Source organism: Bison bison, unplaced genomic scaffold, assembly GCF_000754665.1.
Source record: "Bison bison bison isolate TAMUID 2011002044 unplaced genomic scaffold, Bison_UMD1.0 scf7180017864063, whole genome shotgun sequence".
Lineage (NCBI taxonomy): Eukaryota > Metazoa > Chordata > Mammalia > Artiodactyla > Bovidae > Bison > Bison bison.
Window position 1 is genome coordinate 3,072,179 of NW_011494635.1, and position 8,423 is coordinate 3,080,601.

At 49.7% G+C, this 8,423-nt stretch overlaps 1 protein-coding gene across 1 annotated transcript in view; it reads right to left on the reverse strand.

Moving 5' to 3' along the window:
* FOXA2 (forkhead box A2) overlaps window positions 1-491 on the reverse strand; it is a 4,095-nt gene extending 3,604 nt beyond the window's left edge. The window contains exon 1 of the mRNA XM_010836341.1: window positions 406-491. The gene's annotated coding sequence lies outside the window, so the exon portion shown is untranslated. The remainder of the gene's footprint in view (window positions 1-405) is intronic.
* Window positions 492-8,423: the final 7,932 nt, after the last annotated feature.

Sequence of the window (8,423 nt, forward strand, 5' to 3'; positions counted from 1 at the left end):
GCCCCCCCCACCCACTCAGCCGCCCTGCACCCCCGCGCGCGGAGCCTCGACGGGAGAGCCAAGAGGGTGGACGCGGGCCTCTGCGGGGTCCAGCCCCCACTTTCGTCTGCGGGGCTTCCCCGCGGGAGGAGGGACCCCTGAGGAGGCCACCCGGTGGAGCGGCCCCGGGCTCTGACCCCTACCACCAACCCTCCCCCCGCCCGCCGAGTCTCATTGTGCCGGGCGCCTGGTACGTCGGTCCGAGGGCGCGTCCGGCCTCCGCTCAGGCTCCGCAGAGCCTTATCAAAGCCACATTTATTTATCCCGGTTTCTGCGCTCGCAGGGTTCATTCCCTGTCAAAACAGCCAGCTGGTGACAGAGCCAGTTTGCAAAGCGCTGTCCTATGTAGCAAAACTGTGTACACACCTTGAACTCCCCAGCCGCTGCTGCTGGGAGGCCACTCCCGTTACAGTTAAGACCCAGAGCGGCTACGGAAGGCCTGCGGTCCCGCCGCCCCGGCTTTTTGCCTCCTCCGAGCCCGGCTTCCAGGGCCCGACCGGGCGGCTGGCGGGGACAAGCCCCGTCCCACTGTCCCGGCGCCGGGTGCAGGGCGCAAGCGGCCCCGCCAGCAGCTGCGACGGTTGGGAGACTATTTGTCTCTGACAGAACAGAGTGTTTCAAGGTTACTTTTCAGCCACAACCGAAGTACCCACAGCGTTTCATAACTAAAACAAACAAGGCCTGAGGTGAGGGGTGAGGCAAGAGGAGAGAGGGGAATTAAGGAATCAATACTGGGGCAAAAAGAGTCCGCCCGAGGGGCTCTGTGGTCTCCGCTTTCCTGAGGAACTGTTTTATGAGAATTTGCAACCCTAGCACCATATTCGTCCTTTTATTTTCGATCCAACTTCCAATTCAAATGATCATCTGTTCTGGGTTAGATACGGAGACCTCAGTGAGCCAGATTTGGGGTGGGGGTGGTAGGGAATACTACTACAGGTGTTTGGAGGTGGACACACTTTCTTGATTCTAAAAACCCAGCTGGGCCGTGAGGATGCAGCCTTGAGCCCTCAACCCCACAGAGAGAGGAAACAGTGGGTATCTGCCCCACCTGTCCAGAGTTGTGGGGAGTGGTGGCCAAAGACAGAAGCGAGGTGGCAGGCACGGAACTGAGCATCTAGAGCGGAAGGCCGGGTAAGGGTCAGGCCAGAGGACAGGGGCGGAGCAGTGGGCTGGGGCAACTCCCACCCCTTTCCTCTACTCCAGGGCGCTAGAGCCTGCAACGCTTTGAGCTAAAGGTGCAGGCACTGCTGATCTGACTAATTCATAAAGAGGGCGTTAATGTATCCGTTGAGCGAGGGCCGGGGAAGGGTTCCCCATAGCCAAAGGTCTTCGTCTGCCCAAAAGTGAGAACCCCCAAGAGGGACAGGGAGGTCCTGGGTACAGCCTGGGAGTGCCCTGGGTGTAGGCACACATAGTGTCGGTGTGTGCGGGGGAGCCGAAGGGACCAGACCCTGGGCATCTCTCACCCGTCCCCTATCGTGGGTGGAAACGACCTGACCACTCTCCAGAGGGCTGGGAGAGACGGTGCGCACTGGCCTGTTTTTCAAAGCGTTCTGTGCAGGCCCAGGGCAGAAACACACAGACACAAACGCGCACGCACGCGCCCTTCCTCCTCCCTGCGGGGCCCTTCTCACACTCAGTAGTGTGTGTGCTTAGTCACTCAGTCGTCTCCGACTCTTTGCGACCCCATGGACTGTAGCCCGCCAGGCTCCTCTGTCCATGGGATTTCCCAGGCAAGAATACTGAAGTGGGTTGCCATTTCCTTCTCCGGGGGATCTTCCCGAACTAGGGATCGAACCCACGTCTCCTGCATTGCAGGCTAATTCTTTACCGTTTGAGCCAGTAGATCAGACAGTAAAACCGGAGAAACGACAGACAACTTTCCGGGGTGCAGGAGATGGAAAGCTCGAGCGTCCTGGTTAACCTAGTATGTGCGTCTATGTGTGTCCACTCCTCTCTTTTCGGTCTTGGTTCTGGAAACCTCTCCGCCCGCAGAAGAGAGCACGGCCCGGTTGAGGAGGGCGCGCCCCTGGGTGGCCCGGCCCCGGGTCCCCGGCTTCCGCAGTGATAGGGCTCCCCCTGTCGGTCACGCGGCCCCGGGATAGACCACAGCCCTGCGGACTCCCGCGGCCCTAAGCCCGCGCGACCCGGACGCTCGCGCCGTCCGACGGCGTCTCCCAGTCTCCCGGAAAAGGCTTCCGGTGGGCAGGGGGGTGCTGGCGCTTCCCCGAAGTTCTGCACAAATCCAGATCGGCCTCCGTCGCCTGTGGCGACGCCGCGGAGTCTCGGGCGACGCGGCCGCGAGGACCCTCCCCGGGAAAGGCGTAGCGCGGCCGGTCTGATGCGGGGAGCGAGCCCTCACGCCGCGGGCCCGCCGCTGGTCTCCACGCCGAGGCCCGAGGGGGCGCTCCCACCCCTGCGACTCTGGCTTCTTCCCTTCCCGGCAGCTCGAGTTTCTAAAGGTTGATTCAGAGCGTCTGGCACGAGAGCCTCTGGCTGGAATGCTGTAAATTGCTCCGGGAGCTTCTCTCCAGGAAAAAAGTTCTCGGGTAACTCGGGCTGAAAACAGATGTTTCTCCAAATCTCCCTCCACCCCCTTATCTGAAGGAGGACTGAAATCTGCACAACTTTCCTTTGCCCTTGTCCCCTGTTACCCAGTCTTGTCCGGCGCTGCCGGGTTTGCGTAAAAGTCGCCTTATAATCGACGACTATGCTAGGGGTTAGCGCGCACTGATTTTATTCCGGGTGCTGTCCCAGCGCATAGACTCAGACTCAAATCTGGGCCTCCTCCGGGCTCCCTGCAATTTCCAGTAACACTCCTTCATCCGCGTGGCTCTTCATCATGTGAAACTAGCCAGTGGGGAAGGAATATCAACAAATAGAACTCAACTTCCCAAAGCGATGACCCATAAAATGCCAAAGGGTGGTGGTGGTGGGGCGGGCGCTTCTGGCTGATCAAGATTCAAAAGGAAGCCTTTTGGAGAATACATTCTGGGACAGGCTTTGCTTTAGGGAAGCTGTCCCCAAACTTTTGGCACCAAGGACCTGGTTTCATGAAGGACAATTTTTCCAGGGACCAGGGTCGGGGGAGATGGTTTCCAAATTACATTTACTGTGCATTTTATTTCTATTATTATTATTACATCAACTCCCACCTCAGATCACCAGGTATTAGATCTCAGAGGATGAGGACCCTTGCTTTATTTACCGCATTACCAGACAGGTCTGCCGGTGAGGTTAAAACAGAAGAGACAGAGAAAGGTGACTTAGCAAAATCTTGTGAAAATACACGTTTTACCTCCAAATAACCCTTGGTTTGGGGGAAATCAGACACCCACCCCTCCGTTATTCATTCACGGTGGCATTTTCAGGGTGAGTCCCAAGTCTTAATAAAGAAGAGGCATATAGTTGTGTCAAAGGTTGTAATTAACATTTCATTTTCTGTGGGTTGTTATTTCTGAAATTTCGTTTAGAAAAATCAGACTATCAAAATTAGTCTACTTGGCGTTGAACATTCAGATACATTTTTTGCTGGCTTTCATAGTTCTTTGATGGCCAAAATCCCAGTTGTTTACAGAGAGGGCAATTGAAAAGATAATTAGTGAAGAATATCTTTCAAAGGAGATTTATGTGAAAACACACACACAGAAGAAAGTGATTTTAAGTGAGAGAAAAGCAAGATATGACACTGTAGGTTTATACACAGTAAGTTTATACACATGCACACAATCTACCTCTCTTGGTCAAGATTCACAGGAAAATATGGGAAATAAGTCCTAATAAATAAATAATAAATAATGATAAAATAAGATAAATATGTTGCCAGCAACCCTGGTTGTATTTGGTGGTAGGATTGTCTCTTCAATCTATATTTTTCCTGCAGTATAGTTGTATCATTTTATATAATAAACTATTATTTTATGATGACGTTATTTTTTATTATTTTAAGTGAAATATATAATAAGAATATTAGATTTGACATCATGGAAACTTTACCAAAATAACTTACACTATATTCACTCAGTTCTCACCTGTGCAAGAAGTCACCGTTCCAAGGGAACAAGGATTTGAGTTCAGAAAACAAACCAGTATTATGTTCTCTGACCTGTGTTGGTGCCCTTCCTGAGTTAAGGGAGGAAGAGAAGCTATTTGCATGCCAACCCCAGGCGATGACTTCCTAGCCTGATACCAGGGAGGGGTGAGGCTCTGTCCACAGGTCCCATTGGATGAATTAGGTACTCACATCTCTTTCTCTGATGCTTGTAGAATTTGATGGCTGTTTGGATGGTTGGGTTATGCATTGTGCATTTTTGTGAGCTTCCTTGGTGGTCAGGTTGAGCAGTTGTCGACCCCATTGCCATCTTTGTAGGCCTGTGGAGAAGATCAATGATCTGCCCATTCGGTTCCAGGGTCTGATGAATATTTCTAGTATCTTCTTGGCATCCTGTCTACCATTGTTGAGGCTTTAGAACATTTCTGTATGTGGGACTCTTAAGCAGGTAATTAATCTAATTGGAAGAGATAAAAATACAGCAATTACAATTTTGAGTAGCAGTAACAACATGTCAATGTGAATCAGAATAAGTTCCTCTTAAGGGATGCCTAAATTAGATGTATCTGTATTGGTGGCCCTGTGAGCTCTTTCATACATTTAGATGTTATTCTTGGAGGTAATCTGTTATTTCTGCCCAAAAGGCCAGCAATAGAGGATGGGGGTCACGGAGAATCTATCATGAACCTGAAGAATCAGACCTGGACATTCCTTCTTAGGAAAGTGGAGATCAGAAGGAGGTTAGCAAGGCCTGGATTTGGTGGCCTTAGGCCGCTTCTGCCTTCCATATCAGAGTGATATGGGGGCTTTGGATTAACAGAAAAAACATTAGAACCAACTTGCTCTCATATTAAGCAGATGAACTCCTCTCATGATGAAGAGGAGTTTATAGATTTCTGGTCCATTCAGCAACTACTTTAATGAGTAATTCCTATACTACATACGGCGAGACTGCAGCCCTGACCATTGTAGACAAAGCCATGTGCTTATAGAGGTCATTTTCTTCTACTTGCTCCTCTTCTTCTCCTCTTCTGACATGGGTTCCAACAGAACTTACTCTGCTTATGTTTTCAAGTTTCCTTTCAGCAATGACCCAGGGATTTTTCCCGAGGGCCAGAGCCCCATTCCAAAGGGGAGTCTACCTGTCACCATTCAGAATTAACTGACCGGTTGGCAGGGATGCGTGCAAACCTCGGGTGAAGTACCCTGCCTGTGTCGACTCAGAATTGATGGGGGAACCAAGGGTTGGGTCCTCTGAAGCCAGCCTGATGGCATGATGCCAGCAGAAAGTAGCCAGTCAGGGGCATATGGCAGGCCCCTTCACTGCCGCTACCATTTGTAATCTCTCTCGAGTACCAGCTTTCCATCCTACAGGTACTACGGGGGTTCTGGCTCTGGGAAGAAGGCAGAAGGAGCACCTGCTGTCTTGAGCGGTGCCCTGTGTTTGTGTTCGTGTTTGTTTGTGAGAGAGAGAGAGAGAGAACATGCAAGTGTGTAATACACGAGTCTGTATTCACTTCTCATCTACTTTATTTCCAAGAGTCCTTTCCGAGGAAGGATTGCGGAGCTTCCTGAAAAGTGAGAGCTTCGTTTGACAGGGAGGGTTAGCATATTGCAGCTACTGTGACCCACTAGGTCCCCGATAATTAACCAGGGCTGGGACCACCCCTCAAATTTTTATGTGCATAACCTTCCCCTGGGGATCTTGTTAAAATGCAGATTCTGATTCAGCTGGTCAGGGGTGGGGCTTGAGAGTTTGCATTCTAACAGACTTCCAGGTGGTGCGGTGGAGGCTGGTCCTAAGACCACGGCTGGAAGAGCCCCGCTTCCCCAAGTCATCTTGCCGGCGGTCCTGAGCAGGGTGGTGGTTTGGGCCTTGATGAAACGTGAAGAGTTAAGTCCATCGTCACCTTCAGTGGGTTCTCCCCTCCCACTCGCTCCGGCCGCACGGACCATCTCCGAAGCCAGGATGCACCATCCCAGGGTTCGGAACGTGTTCGCAGCTTGGGGCGTGGAGAACGTGCTCTCCCCGGCGCCCCTCCCCGTCCCCACCCGGCATTGTCTGCGGCCTGCACCTCCCGCAGCGCCTCTCCTGGGACCTCCCTGGTCGACTAGGCAGAAGTGGGAACCTACAACAATGATCAGTTTGTGATTTGGAAGCTGTCATTTTCCGAGCACAGAAAAGTGGTCTAAACAAAGTGTCACCTGCGATCGCGCTGCATCACAAAGATTCCCCCTTTGCTCTTCTCGGAAAGCGAGAGCCCAGAGCACTCTCTGGTCCTGCCTCCCGGCGAATCTGGCGCTGGACTCGCTGACCTTTTCCTAAACATCCCCCGACCTCATCAGTGATCCCAGTGTGTATTTTTAAGTAGCAAAATAGATTCAAGGAAAGTGACAAGGAGATTCCTGTTTATCGAGTTTGAAATGGAGTTTTCACGTCCTCCTCTTGGGGAAGACCTGGGTCTCCTGTGGAAGCGACCGGGACTGGGAATTTTCTTCCACAGACGCTGACCCGATGCTGAACTAGCACCGCCTGGCCGATGCTCCAGAAAAAGAACAAGAGCAGGAGTAATGCAGTCTGAACCCGCAGACACGCCAGAATTAACCGCCCCCCCGCGCCCCGCCCCGCCAGGAAATACACGGTTTCCCTTGCTCCCACCCAAATATTTTCCAACATGTATAATAGGAAACGTTTAGAAACTAAAGTGTGAGTCTCTAAGGTGAGAAGAATGTAAAAACTCAAGCTGTTCCTTTAATGCTTATTCTATTTGCAGTGTGCACCCATAATTAGCACTCAGATCATCTTCCCCTTGTGGGAATTTAAATAAGTCATTCCTTCTGAAAAGGACTCCTTCTTTCCAGGTAAGAACTGCTAAAAAGGAGTAAATGTATTTCTTTACTTCTATGGGCAGATTCTTCTTGTTTCTACTATACTTATAAAAGCACATGGAAAGATCAATGTAAACCTAATAAGAATTTTAGACCAAGTCCTTAATATGTTTGATTTTAAAGCAGTAAAGGGCTGGGGGTGCAAAAGCTGCGGAGGACATTGTATTCAGCTGCTTTGAGATCCCTGGATGGAGCTGGATATAAAGCAAACTTATTGCAGTTTCTTTCACCCTTGCTGGCTACATCACCCCATAAGTTGCCTCTGTCATACTAAAGGGATAGAGATTCGAGATGCTGTTTTCGCGAGTATTGTTTCACATCATATAACAAATGATCAATGCTGTTTAATATTCTCCAGAAAACTCTACATGAATAGATCTGTACCTCCCCAAATCCTGAGAGTTTAGCTCTCCCCTTTAAGAGGAAACCTGGCAAGGTCATCCCTCTAAGTCTTCAAAATAAAGTGCTAAGTGGATGCTAACGATGAGGACCATCTGGTCCTGGTGGGAGTTCTGTGTTGCTCTCACCTCCCCAGGCTCTGTGGTCACATAGAAATTGGAAGAAGCCTTTTTTTCTTCTTCCCTGTTTCTTTTTATTATTTTCTCCTTTTTATGCTTAATTTAGAACTACAGGTGAAATTTTTTTCTTTATGTTTATTCCTCAGGTTTACTGGCCCCCAAGTGACCAGGATCTTCATGGTGGGAGGGGTAATATTTGCATCAGTTCCCCAGACTCCAGGGTTCCTTAAACTCCAAGGTTCCGTCTGGAAGGTGGGAGTTCCCTTTGTCCTTGGGGAACTGGAGTGAGATGTTGAGGGCTTGCCTCAGACCACCCAGCCCTTCTGTCCCAACCTGGGACATTTGATCCAAACCTTGAATTGTTTCCGTATCTCCATATTTTCTGAGGGAGAAGTCATCAGAAGCACGGGAAAGAGAAAACACTCACGGGTAGAATTTTCAGTTATTGGTACTCAGTGTGTGTGTGTGTGATTGGTCTACAATATGTCCAAGATTGTAACTCTCAAAGAATAAGGCTAAATAAACCATTTATTGTTGTTGTTTAGTCCCTAAGACATGTCCAACTCTTTTGCAACCCCATGGACTGTAACCTGCCAGGCTCCTCTGTCCACTGGATTCTCCAGGCAAGAATACTGGAGTGGGTTGCCATTTCCTTCTCCAAAAATCTTCCTGACCCAGGAATCAAACCTGCTTATCCTGCATTGCAGGCAGATTCTTACCCATCTTAATTGTGGAACATTAAGAAACTGTTAAAAGAATGATATAAATCTCTCTAAAATTATATAAAAAGTATATCTACTTTATGATGAAAGGTTAAATACTCATTCGACTGGGGTAATTTTATTTAATTTTTGTAAAGATAATTCTGACTCTATGCACAGAAAAGGTTTGAAAGTTGCACACAAGGCTGTTAACAATTACACCCC